Source organism: Trematomus bernacchii, unplaced genomic scaffold (genome assembly GCF_902827165.1).
Source record: "Trematomus bernacchii unplaced genomic scaffold, fTreBer1.1, whole genome shotgun sequence".
Lineage (NCBI taxonomy): Eukaryota > Metazoa > Chordata > Actinopteri > Perciformes > Nototheniidae > Trematomus > Trematomus bernacchii.
Window position 1 is genome coordinate 2,561,218 of NW_022987573.1, and position 14,882 is coordinate 2,576,099.

The 14,882-nt window shown below is 40.5% G+C and overlaps 1 protein-coding gene across 1 annotated transcript in view; it reads right to left on the minus strand.

Moving 5' to 3' along the window:
- Positions 1-14,882, minus strand: part of fgd (faciogenital dysplasia) — a 49,662-nt gene that overhangs the window by 34,214 nt on the left and 566 nt on the right. The window lies entirely within an intron of this gene.

A 14,882-nucleotide genomic window follows, 5' to 3' on the forward strand; every position in this document is an offset into this window, starting at 1 on the left:
CACACTGCAATATTGACGACTAACACTAGTTTAAATCTTCCTCGCTCTGCTGACCTGAGGAGGGCATCTGTCACACATCTGCCCAATGGGATCACGAACCACACACATCCTGCCACACAGGGATGAAAAATATCTCTTGTTGCCTCATGTTTAACCTGAATATGTTTCAATGCTTATTTAATTCAAAAATGGAGGTCAGAAAATGAGAAATGTTGTGGCACTTAAATTCAATTGAAGTATAGGATGCCACATTTCATCAGCCACCAAGAAACAAACACAGAGACATAAACAATGCCTTGCATGTCTGTATTAACGCTGTTTGAAAGCTTGCTAAAGTTCTGTCATCTTTCAAAGGACTCTTGATCTAGTCCTACTGAGGGACACTGAGGACTTAGCCCAGTTAGAGTCAGAGGGGACTTGGTCCAGAAATCTGGATAAATAAACAAGTGTTTTTTTAAATACTCAGATCAATCAATCTGATGATATGATGGCACACTTGGTTTGGCTGGCTCGACACGAACCCTGCGGATGAAAGCCGGAAGCAGGACACTGGGCTGTTGTCATGGAGACAATTCACATTCCACAGCATGTTGACCCAACTCCAGGATTTATTTTCTTCCAAAAAGCCCTCACAAAGAAACGCAACGCAGGCGTGCATGCATGCATATGAATAACTCTACACACTCGCTCTGGCACACACACTCACACAAACGCAGTAGACAGACATACAGAAGCTTAAACCGTGAAAATGAATAACTTCACATGACTCTGAAGGTCCTCGAGTGCGAGAAACACAACATCCAGAGAAACCTCCGAGGAAGACAGAGGTTGAGGAAGGACACAGTTAATGCAGATGAAGTCCTCCACTGTTACTCACACACATTCATGTTGACTCACTAAGCCAGGGATCGGCTTTCTCCGAGGGGAATTGCACCCTCCCAGATTCAATATAGGGATCAATTAGAGCTTTCACAATTAAATTAGGCTTATACTGTAGTTATGAATACAGACAGGTGATCCCATGTGTCAGATTTCAATGGTATGACACCCTGGTGTGACTTATGTCCTTGAATAAAAGTATATTTAATGGTGATCCTTAAATAACTGCCTGTTCAAATATTGACCTTGTCAGACACCTTTCCTTTAACCCCTCACACATTCAGCAGCTACAAATCAAAGAAATGTTTTAAATTACTCTAACAAGCACCCTGCCTTCCTCTCTCTCTAAGGAGTCAGTCTCTCTTTAAAGAAGAAGTCATTAATATTTCACCCAGAGGAGAATCTTTTAATTCATTATTAATATTTAAACCTATCTCCAGGAGAAGAGAGATCTTATCTGAATTACAAAGAGGCTGGAGTCTGGCATAATCCGTGTATCTATGTTACCCCGACAGATCAGCGGAGAACTAGAGCTGCAATCCCACTCCGTTAGAAAAGAGCTGGCAGGTTGTCAGATCTAGAAAATGTATTTCTATGCTGGTCCCGTGCTGTGTGAGGGTGTCTGGCCTAAGGGCAGGGTGGAGATGGTGGTGGAGAGCAGAAATCATAAGGGTAAAGATAAAGTTTGGGGGGAGAAAATTGGATATGTTGTCCTGAAAATGTATACTTGAACTTAGGGCTGCTCAATTAATCGTATTTCAATTGCAATTATTTTGGATTACAACGATTATGAAAACAACATAGTCGAAATAAAACGATTATTATTCTTTATTTATTTTTTATTTGTATTGGTTTTTCAGTTGAATTATACTTAAAGTTCAGGGTAATCAACTGTTAAAAACATACTGTTCACATTTCCTTTTCAATAAATGAATGTTTTCAAAGTAAATGGATAATCGTTTTTAATAATCGTGATATCAATTATTGACCCACATAATCGAGATTATGATTTTTGCCATAATCGAGCAGCCCTACTTGAACTTAGATTTAAATAGTTAAAATAAACAGATTTTCTTGATTTTTTGTACAAAAATATGTATACAAATAGATATCTGTCATAGAATAGAAATATAATTTTGATCATATTGTCCCATCCATGCAGCTACTTTGATTCTATTTTTTTGTTCACTATCCAGTCCAATGGCTGCTGTCATAAGGCACCATAACCACATCTTATAGAAATAACAGATGCAGACTACACTGACCGATGCCTTTACATTGTATTCTCACTACATTTGATACTGTTGGTGCTTTCGGTGTTTAAAGCTCTGTTTTTGTAATACATACTACTGCTGCTACAACTCAAAACATTCAACTTTGTGGAATAATTATAAAATAACAACAAGGGTCGTTTTTTGTATAATCAAATTTTCACATTGCAGCATTTATTAAATCAGAGGGGAATGTTTTAGAATAACCAGCAGTCAGCATTTCAGTAATGATGCCCGTGAGCTCTTGTGCAGACCCTCAAAGAAGATGAGCAGGGAATCCAGGAGCCAGTAAAACAATATTAGAAACAGCTCACAATAAATTCAGCGGACATGTTATTTGAATTGGATCCCTGCGTGGAGGTCAGATTATTGCATTCTGCGTGAAGCAAAGGCTGGCTGGACAAGGCAACAATAATCATATAAACCACCACCATGGACATTTATTACATTTTCTTTGGTTGATTTTAGAGCCTCAGTTAATTTTTTACTCAATAGTGCTCAGTTGACCATCTTCAAAGTGTAGTGTTATGCTTGCAGAACATCATTATGTGGCGTTGAACAATGTGTGATTTATTTTCAAATGCTTCTCCTGTTCATTTCCACTGTGTTACGCTGCGGCTGTTTGGACGCTGTTTATGTCCTTGAATACGTTCTAGCAAGGTGTGATGGAAGTGAAAATCCCTGTGATGGTTTGTAGCTATTAAAAGGTGTGACTGAGTTGATGTGTGTGTGTGTGTGAGCGTGCCGTGCACACATGAGCGTGTGTCGGTTGGTCATCTGATGAGCTGCGGGCTCATCTCTCCCTGCAGCGCCCAGATGGCCTGTGATTATGCACGGCTCAGTAAAGATTACCGTGCAGCACAGATAGAAAGAGAAATAGAGTGTAAAAAATATAGTTCAAATGAGAAAAAATGTGGGCACGGAATGAAATGAAAATATGAGGTATGTGGGGTCAAAAAAATTGAGCGAATGTGGTGATGTGTCAGCATCAACAGATATGCAAAAACAGCTCCTTCTGCACAGAAACATAAAACCTCTCCACTACATATCATTTTCACTGAATTTGTTTTGTTTAGCTGCACACAAGCAACCAAAAATGTTGAACTTTATGTCAATTGTAAGGTGAAAAGGTGTGAAGGGGGTGGCAGGTGATGGATGGTGAATGTCTGCGTAAACGTGTGTTTTAGTGTGTGTCTGTCTGATGGGAATATCTGTAGCAAGGGACACAAGGGCATTTGTCTCCAGCGGCAATGTGACATGATGGATCACTCACTGGAAGGTTAAGAACACCCAGGAGAGCATTGTGAAAAATGATGAACGCTTCACTGAGGAAACATTATTTAACTGTTTATGTGTTTAGGGATTCCTCTGAGGGGAAATCTAGAATCAGTGTTTGACAATCTGTCTAAATAGTATAGTTCAAGTACCTGCATGTTTGCTTATTTATGCCCCAACTAACTTACGAGTTGTTATGAAACAAGGGAGGAGATGACATCATTCTTTTGTGGATTGCAAAAAAAACACAATAATAGCTGTTTCCATTATCGGAATACTTGTAAATAACCTCACGAGTGAGCTGCCTAGCATTGAAAAATCAAGTCTGATTTTATCATTTAAGAAAGAAAAAATTCACACAAGGTAACTATTTTGTAATCCTTTATTAATGATTACCTTTTTTTTAATATATTTTTGATTTCTTTACTAAACAAGTTCTCTAAAAATATATGTGTCTTATTGGTGATGCACTACAAATATTGGTTCTTATCCAAATGTAAAGAAAACTGATTACCATATGTTTTAGAGCAAGAGTTTTAGATGTTTTAGAGTATTGGGAGCATTATTGGGATAATATTTTAATTCTCAATTATTTTAACCTCGACCATCGTGATCATAATGTCAAATGCCTAACTGCAACATGCACTTTTTAAGTACGTTATCAACAACAGTCAAACTAAGGTAAAGTACAGTCACCTAGCAACAGTTGCAGTGACATGCTTGTGATTTCAACACTTGATAAACAGTGAGAGATAAAGCAGAATGCAAAACATCCAAAGCATTCATAAATCTAGTAGAACGCAAAACCCTGAAACTGAGAGTATTTCTTCAGCTGAATAAAAACAACAATGATGTAATCCTTTACTGATTTTCATTTAGAGAAGCAAGCCCACAAGCTACTTATTGTAATAGGGTCGGAGCTTGTTGTGGTTACGGGTGCTTTACCTATAAGTGTTTTGCTGGCACACTCTCCCAGCTGTCAAATAGATAAAACAGGAGGATGACGTGCGTCTAGATGTTTTGTTTTTCTTTATCACTTTCTGAATGCTAATCACAACACCATGCAGCAGAAAGCCAGTGTGTGTGTGCGCGTGTGTGTGTGTCCTAACTTAATGACACTCATAATTCACTTTTGAAGAGCTGCAGAGTAATAGATGGCAGTTTAATAACTTTAAATACATACATTTTATATTTCGACTTTGTTTTTGGAAGGACAATTTAGCTTCGGGCAGGTAGAGTGGCAGATGCAGAGTACATTATTTTGGGAATCATCTGACACACTCACACACACACACAAACACACAAGTAAACATGCACTAAAACACCAATGCTAAGCAGCCTGAGGGAGTTTGTTGTATATTACGTTTTGACCTTTTAGGATCGTTGTTAATCTAATGAAGTTCTTGACAGTGAATTAGGGCCTAAACGAGAAAAAAGAAAAGCTGAAACCCTAAAATAACTGCTTGAGGAAGATAATCCTCAACGGGCCACAGGAAAAGGATCCATCTGTGTGGATGTAGCTCTCATCTCCTCATTAAATACAGGGAGTTATGACTGTCCTGTGATGAGAGCTGTGGCTTGTGCAAGGCATGCTGGGAGAGGGTGGCGTGGTGCAGTGGTCATAAAAGCTCAGGAGTTCAAATCCCTGGTTGATGGTTTAAAACAAAGGGAGGATAGGTGTAGCACCTTACCAATAAGAGGGAGACATTCTCAAATAGTGTTGAAAAACACACAAGTCATCTTCCCCTGTTGTTTTCCCTGCAGCCAGTAAGTCCAGATCTCTCTCCAATGAAACGGTGCTATCTTGTTTCACAAAGTCATTACAGAGGCAGTACAGCATGATAAATGGCTGACGGGCAGTGCAGACTATAATAGGAAAAAGGAGAGGAGACAGCGGAGAGTCAGCCTGCTGTTGCCAGGGTGACCTTCAGTGTGAAGCACCTCGCTGTCACCCAGAACGAGAGCAGCTCGGACGCTGAGCCCCCGGATATAAATGGAGTAAAGTAAAGCCGTTAGCCATCACAGAGAGGGGCCATGATGACTGAGCAGCCAAACCTTAAACACTAAACAACATTACTCCTGAGCAGCTTTTGATGAAGAGTATAACAGACTCTTTATGACATTTTAAAACAAAGCAGAGTCTATTTGTGGCCTCTCATCACTGTACCTCTCCCGGTCTTAATATTTTAAGAAAAAGGCCATTTATTTTACTTACTCTGCCGCGGAGGGTATGTTTTTGGTTGTTTGTTAGTCTGTCAGAAGGATACATGAAAAACTACTGGCCCAATTTTTTACAAGACATGGTGTATGGGAAAAAGCACAGGCCAAGTAAGAGCCCATTCATTTTGGAGCAGACCAGGATAGGGGCAGACACACACATTACTTTTTCACTTATGGAAACAGCATTGGTGGAGGTCTGAGCTTTATTAGAGTCCTTCTTGTTATGGAATGTGTGTATGGGCCTGGAGAGGTAAAACACTTCAATAACCCACAAAAAAAGTAAAGAATAAACATATTTTGGCATGCAGAAATAAGGTTGTCCTGCTTCCCTATCTTGTTACAATCGTACACTCCTTTTCAGTCATTTTGCCTTTGTAATAAATTGTATTCATATTAATCTTCTAAATACATATAGAGGAGAAGGTCATAGTCTCTTGTATCAACGGCTTGACAGAATAAAGACAACAGGAGTGACATTACAGTGCCATCTAGTGGTGCCTTAACTGTTGCACACTCAGCAGTAGAGTGTATTTCTTTGGTCAATAAACTCTCAGTTTGTGACATAATAAAACCACATGTATACTTTATGTATTCCACATTTCTCTAAATATAAGACAGTGGTTTATAAAAAAAGTCTGCTTTGTATAATGAGTCAGCAGTTTATGAGTGACATAAAAAGAGCTGAGATTAAGAGTGACAGGGCGGCTCTTAAAACAGCCGGGTTTATTTAGGGCTGATAAATCTGCAGTCAATATAAACACAAAGCTCTTTCACTGACAGCAGCATCCATCCTCATCAGATCACATACATACAGTATTAATACCATACGCCTTTTGTAAGAAGAAACAAGAAAAATCATCGCAGAGATGATGGTTGAATTGTGAATTGCATGCAGAAAAGTTGCAAACAATACAACTTTCAGTCTCTGGCAATGCCTTACACTGCACTAAATGAGAGCCCTGTCCAAACAGTCGTGCCATTTAAGAAGGAGCCTGTGTCAGGCTAAGACTGGTGGAGGGGAAAGAGAAGAGGAGGAGAATAGAGCAAGGAAAAGTTTCCTACTGACCAGCCCTCCGTCTGCGTGTGTGTAACCCACCATGAAGTGTGAAGTGTTATAAAAGAATGTCTGAAATGTTAAGCAGGTCTTGCTTAGTGTTGGGTTACCTAAACAAAATATAGTGCAATTTAGTCTGTAACAATGACACCCAGGCTTAGAGGGAGGAAGACGAAAGCGAGAGACAATGGTTACAGAAGAGGCAGAGTGGAGGAGGGGTGGGAGGGAGGAGAGAGCATGGAAGATTCAACACAGGCTGCCTTTGGGTGCAATCAGCCAGACTAAGGAGACATTTACAACACGGTTTACGGCGAGGTGAGGGACTGTGAATGGAGGAGCGTGTGTGCGGTGATTAAGGGCGTGGGCTCCACTTAGCTCTCAGATATCCAGGATGAAGAATATAAGGGACATGCACGACTTTGCAAATCTGTCTGCAGTTTATATTACTGCTGACCATCTTCCACAGCATGTCGTATCAGGTTTAAGATTGATTTTCTACAATCCAGGAAGCGACTGGCTTCATTTCACAGTGGTATACAAATAAACCACTGGATATTAGAGAAGGGGAAATTGATTTTATTGCCAAGGTTGTGTCATCAGAATTGGAAATTCATCCGCAAGCATGGACTGTATTAATGAAATCATTGTTGAATGGGTTTAAGGTTGCTACATTTACAGTAATAAAGGACAGACAGACACAAAAACCAAACTCTTACTTTTTAAAATCACTTCAGTGTTTGGCTATTAGTTCATACGGATGTTTTCAAGCAGCATACTCTCAAATCTCAAATGAGTGTCCTTGAAAGTCGTAATATTGGTGAGTTTTCGCAACAGCTCCTGCTCATTAACAGTAAGACACGTACGATGAATTGACCTTGACAGAAAATAATAAGCCGAGTTTGTGAAAGATTTTTATACCAAAGAGAAATCTATGGAATAAGATTTCTGCCTGGAAGATGATAAATAATAAATCAAAGAACATCTATACTTCGGGGTGTGGGAAAACTAGAGGCTGATCAATACTGGACTCTGGGGCTGCTATTTATTTCCCACCACAGCAAAACAAACCCATATGGAGAAGGCTGGTGATAATGTGTTGTATTAGTAATTGCATGAAATATCAAAACCAACAATGCAACTATCTCTCAACAAACATCTGTCAATTATTTCTGACTCTCCCTGCATGACTGTGTCAACCAACCCAAGCCAGTTGGATCCTACGGAGGATATCAATCTTTTATTTTAGATTTGAGCTTTTTTCTTACTTGAACAGGGGAACATTTGTTGAGGACTATTTTCTGCTGCAGACGAAGTGCAAAGTACTTGCAGCAGCATGTTTTTTTGGAACTAAATCAAAATAAATGACAGTGCCTACACTCATTACTCATAATAAATGAACATGTCACCCAGTATAATGGCGTGGCTCATTGATGTTTGTAATAGTTTCTGGACAATAGTTGAGCTCTACGGAACAACGAATCATGTTATAAGGTTTTGGAGACACAGACAATACTTTATTGAAGGATAAATTCAATGTTGGCTTGGGTCTGATACTCATGGGATTTGTTGGCAATATGAAAAATCACATATCACCTCATTCAGGATTCTGTGTTGCTATTAAAGCTGTGAACCAGAATGCCGATGCTCACCATCTAACCTAGAGGTGACCTCCACCTGGCTCCATCTTTCTCCCCCTCCTCCTCCACCTCTTCCTCCCTTCTTTCCAGGTCCCCCTGCCTCACCCCAGTGTGTACAGGAAGCCCTGAATCCACAGAGCCTGCTCTTCTGATGATCAGAGAGGAAAAACACAATGCCTTCAGTGTGCTAGGAAGGAGCTCAACTCATAAAATGCACACACACACACACACACAAAGGGAGAGAAATCGAATGGAACATGCTTTTACTATTAAGGCTCAGTTTTTTTTCTTTCCATATGACTTTCCAAGGAAAATCCCCCTCATCAGGGTAGGTCCATTCCAGACAGACAGCAGACATGAGAGGAGTCACAGATACAGACAGACAGCTACACAGACACAAACTGACCTCCCCGTCCTGTCACTGAGACACAAACAAAGACTTTTAGGCTGCAAACTGGGCCCTTCATCACGCCGTCATCTTTAACAGATTTCAGAGCAGAAATGCTGATTCCAGATTTAACTTTTCCATTTTTAAACTGGAGTCAGTCAACGTTTCTCAATAAGCACCGCCCGGCATCTGGCTCACATACAACCTGCTCTATCTAGGAAACTGGGATGAGATCAACTCAGTCTCTCACATGCCAGTTCTTTATTGGGTCACCAAGTTTCTCTGTCCATGTCAAGAAGGCCTCAACAGTTGGTACCATTTAGCAAAACTGGGTCACTTCCGCCGTGTGTGTGTGTGTGTGTGTGTGTGTGTGTGTGTGTGTGTGTGTGTGTGTGTGTGTGTGTGTGTGTGTGTGTGTGTGAGCTAGACCCAAATATAAGCCAAGAAACCTCCAGTGTAAACATATTGTGCAGGAAGCACTGCTACTCCTGAAAGGAAACATCCTGATACCAAACAATATTCAAATCATAGCTAGATGCTGCATTTGCTGTCACACTCCAGTTCACTCTCAATCTGTAAGACTGTGTGTGTGATCTTCTGACGTGATTTAAACATAGACTCCCTCATTGCATACTTCAGATCAGCTCTAAACATTGTCACAGGCGCCAAGGTAAACCTCTGTTGAAAGATGAGTCAGTTTTCTAAAACACTTTGTTTGTTGAATCACAGCTTCACCTCGTCTACTACCAAACGGTGGCTGACTATAGTACAGATTATGTTTCTACAAACTGTGTTCATTCATTAATAGTTGGAGTGCTTGTGTAGTGGAAGTAAACAAATAAACTACACATCATCTAACTGCAGTGGCTCCTAAGAGGGAACTAAGATATTTAAAAGGTAGAACAAAGCAAAGATAGCATTTTGTTACCAAAACTGTATTTTTCTTTCAAATTTACTTTTAATATTTTTTATTTCAAACCATCCCTCTTGTCATGTCCGCACTAACGTATGATCAGGTGCCATTCATTCAAGTCCAAAAGAAAACCACTATCACTGTTTCTCACCTGCAAGAACAGATACAGTAGGTGTGGTGAAACTGAAGTTGTAACAATATGCTTTTTAATGGCGTGGAGGCGTGTGGTGCATGCAGTGGGTTGTGTGTTGGTGTTCGGATTAGGGGGTCACAGCAGGTTCAAACCCCACTGCAGTCAGCATGTCGTTGTGTCCCTGGGCAAGACACTTCACCCCAAATTGCTCCTGTGGGGATTGCCCACAGTATTGAGTATGTAAGTCACTTTGGATAAAAGCGTCTAACAAGTGACATGTAATGTAATGCAATGTATTGCTAAACAATTGTATATTAATGTAACACCTACTCTGCAGCACAATTGAAAACACACCTCTGAAAGCAGTGTGCCTGCATATGACTCACAAACCTGTCAAACAGGAGTGTGAATATAACGCCACAATCTGTGTGCTGTCACTATAAAAAGAAGAACTCGCATCAAAACAAACCAGCTTCTCATCCCACTCCTGTGTGCAGTCCTCATCCTACTGCACACATGCTTTATCAGTGCTTCATGGGCCCCACAAATCAAATGATAAACCAGCAGACCAAATAAAGTATTATCTTATCTTGTGCAAAGAGAGACTTGTAGTCATTTTCACACAAAAACTCAAAACTTGACACGATAAGAGACATTTGTAAGGCAAAGACTTTAACCTGTTAAGCCCCAAGCCTGTTTTTCAGGACTCAGGCTCGAAAAAGACATTCCCAGAACAAATGACTATATCTTCACTTCTAAAAGGGGTAAATTAATAATCTTTTTTCTCAAAACAATGATACACCTGTGAGTTGGATATATAAAAGTCAGAATCAATATAGATGTTTTTATTTTAAAGTAAATTCAGATTGAACATAGTAAAAAAATGTAAATTATAGTTTCCGCCCAAAAAAACCAACAATTACTTATAGTGAAAACCACCCTTGAATGATGGGATAGTAGACTAAAAGCTTTAGGAATCCAAACTATAACATATAATAAGTACCCTGTATCAAGATTGATGCAAAACAAGTGACATTTGACCTTTTTCGAGAAGTTTAGAAAAAAAAACCCACCTCTGGGGTCATTTGGGTGTAATTGCCATAGCTCTGGAACCCATCTGTCGATTTTGATGATTGACACCTCTTTTGAACCGTTAGAGCCAATAGGATCGAGGGGAAGTTCCTAAATCCATCTAAACATTACCATTGGTGAATGAGAGTGATGCACAGCCAGCATGCCCAAAACCGGAAGCTCTCTTACACTCTATATGAAAAGTAAGTTTATTGACATAATTGTTATGATGGATTATCAGTAATCATTTCAAAGTGACACAGAGACATTGGGTTAACCTTCAGCAGCGTTTATATGCGTTTTGATGCCCTTGAACACAACTTTTGATCAGAAAACAGCAAAGGTAAGACGTATTTGCCGTTTTGGCCCCGTAAAGTGAAGTTGTGTGTTGTCTTTGCTTGCCTTCGCTGCCGTGAGTTTTGGTCGCACAGTGACCAAAACTCACAAGCTTTCATATGATATCTTGTTTGTGCAGATCCGATGAAGTATAAAAGATCACTACCTTGAGTTATGTGCTAAGTGCACTCTTTCGCTTAGTGCTAATTCAGTCGCTTGGCTTTAGAGTTGTGTTTTGTTTAGGTAAAAAAATGTCATATCGTCAGTTAGCTGAGTCTCTTCCCGTTAAGTGGGTATGACACATTAATAGGTTGTTAAATGTTAAGCAGCCCTGAGACACAGTTTCGTGAAAATCCCCCGCCGGCGGGGGCTATGGGGCTTAACAGGTTAAGAGGGGTCTCTTTCAGGACATGCAGTGCAGGAACTTCCAAAAAATGTCCTGTCAGAAAGAGGTCCATCAAATGCTAGGTTACACACACACACACAGTGCAATCTTAGCGGAAAGCCTTTTTTCAACAGCAGGGCTCACACATGACCACCATTAGGAAAATCAATGTGACACTCAGGAAGGCCGGGAGAAAGCCTGAAGTCTTTGAATGGGCCTGGAACTGAGTCATGGTGTCTCACAGATAAACAGAATGAGACAGAGAGAAATGCAGGGGATGTTGGGGATCAGCGCTTACAGGAATACACAAAGTCCCGGCTGACTGGTCTGTTGGTCACCTTGAGAACTTAATTTAGAAATACCTTTGCCACTGTGACTCCCCAGTCTGAAATGCTGAGAGCGCAGAACAGAAAGGTTCATCATTTAACAGAATTTGCTTTATTTATAAGACTCATATCTTGGTTTAACTGTGGGGTCAGGACATTTGTAAACTAGATTGACATAAAGACAAAAAGACAAAGAAACATGGCTCTGTCCAAAGTGAATTAATAAACCTAGGTGGAGGCTTTTGTTGGAGCTGTTTCTTGACAGAAAACGGCCTTGCTCAGTGATTCTGTGCAGCATTTCTGGTTATAGTGTCGATAGATAGAACAAACTGGTTGTATTAAAGTGAATGAACAGCTGGTTAAAAAGACTGCCTCTTCCATCACTACCCCGTTTGCTTCTTTTAAAAAGGTAAAACGTCCTAGTAGTTAAAAAAAACATGTGTTAACCAGAAATGTGCTGATAAGTTTCTTGGAAGTCATGAAGAAAAGCATTGAAGAATGACTAAGCGACTGAAGAAATATCAGTCAACTCCCGTTTAGTCATTTGGATTCATCTTACTCTAGACATCTTACCACCTGGATAATTTACATTGACCTTTAGAGACACATCGATAGGCAGCATGCGTCAGCATCACATGTTCATTTCTGTTCGGACATAATAATAATAATAATAGCTTGGATTTATATAGCGCCTTTCAAGGGACCCAAGGTCGCTTGAAAGGCACATAAACAGGTAAACGGACCAACCGAGTGGACTAGACTTGCAAAGGCTTGGCAGTAGGGCTGCTCAATTAATCGTATTTTAATCGCAATTACGATTTTGGCTTGCAACGATTATGAAAACAACATAATCGAAATAAAACGATTATTATTATTTTTTACTTTTTTTATTTTTTATTTATTTTTATTGGTTTTTCAGTTGAATTATACTTAAAGTTCAGGGTAACTGTTAAAAACATACTGTTCACACATTTTCTTTCAATAAATGGATGTTTTCAAAGTAAATGGATAATCGTTTTTAATAATCGTGATATCAATTATTGACCCAAATAATCAAGATTATGATTTTTGCCATAATCGAGCAGCCCTACTTGGCAGTCGATCAAAGTTCATTAAAGTGTGGGGGAACAACAGCAGGGTCATCTGAGCTCAAAGAATACAAAAGGAGGAACGGAGCTATGCAGATAATATTCTCACTATCCTCCTCCCTCACTCTGTGCTCCGTGTTGATTTAACACAGAGGGGAGATGTTTACATTGGCTTGGTTAAACACAGACAGGCCCAATAGCTTTTGTTAATAATAAATAACCTAAACAGCCACCCAGGACATTTATGGCGGAGTATCAAGCTACCACACGCCGACCACCACCTACTGCATCTGTGGAGAAGAGACCCTCACCCACTTCTGAGTGAACCTGATGGCATGCAAAGTTTAAGACTGAGAGTGAAGCCTGTCAGAGAAGTTTAATGAGTTGGAAACTAGTCAAGAGGAATGAGGTGGAATTAAAACTGAAAGGCATGCTATCTATCCCACCGCAGTTTGTTTGTGATGTGGTTTATTTTAATAGATTCTCCGATGACTTGAAGCGAGCAGCCTACAACCCTGTTGACCCTCCCATCGTAAACACAAAAATAAGCATTAGAGAGTGCACAGGCTAGTTGGGTTCCCATGTGGAAGGAATAGAGATGAGGGAACTTCAGACAACAGAAAAAAAGTTGATATATTTAATCTGACGGCGGCTGCATTGAGCATTAGAACTCTGTATGTGTGTGTGTTGGGGGGGGGGGGGGGGGGGGGGGGGGTTTAAGGCAGGGGGAGAGATTGATCGGGGACAGTGTGGGAGAGAAAGAGGGAACTGCAACAAAAAAAAGAGCCAGGCCTTGGGAACGAGTGTGTGTGTGGGAGAGAAACGATGCACTGCTGGACTGCCGGAAAAAAGAAAGTCAGCCAGGAGGACGGCAGATCGATTCCTCCCCAGAGCCTCACAACAAACACACTCTCTTTTTCTCTCTCTGCATAGCTTACCTCCGCTGCAGCCTGATATCATCCCATCAGCACTTCATCTCTATCACTACACCCTCCCCCTTCTTTGTCTGCATGCTAGCAGCACTTTATTTCGTGGCCTGTGTGAAAGATTGTAAGATTTAGCTGAATTTTCTACGGAGTTTGGTTCTCACAGTAACTCATTGTGCTTAGCTGATAGTATTATTAAGCTAATGCCCCAGATCTGTCATCTGTAGACCTGAAGAATACAACACACCAACAATACTTTGGACACGGTGAATAATTAACAGCTATATTAGAAAGAAAGAAAAACTGTACGTCCCCTCCTTTGTGATTGTGGTTGTATAGAAGTGTGAATAGGAGATGCTTCTCTCTCATGGTCAAAAATATCTACAAGTAGTTCAGAAAGGAAACCACACACTGACACACACTCTTCCTCAAACACAGAGCAGTCCTTCTACCCTCCTCAGACAGACTTGCATTAACACAACTCTAATCTCATGAGCTCTGCATCAAACACCCTCTCCTCCACATAAATCCTATTTCATATATATATACACACACACACACACACACACACACACACACACACAACACACACACACAACACACACACACACACACACACACACACACACACACACACACACACACACACACACACACACACACACACACACACACACAACACACACACACACACACAACACACACACACACACACACACAACACACACACACACACACACACACACACACACCACCCACAACACACACACACACACACACCACACACACACACACACACACACACACACACACACACACACACACACACACACACACACACAACATTGGGGTAGAGAGGAATGACTCCTCCACTTCACCGTTATCAAATTTAGAAGTCTGTGGTTTCCGGTCAAATATGTGTTATAAAGAAAATGGTGTGTGTGTGTGTGTGCGTGTGTGTGTGTGTGTGTGTGTGTGTC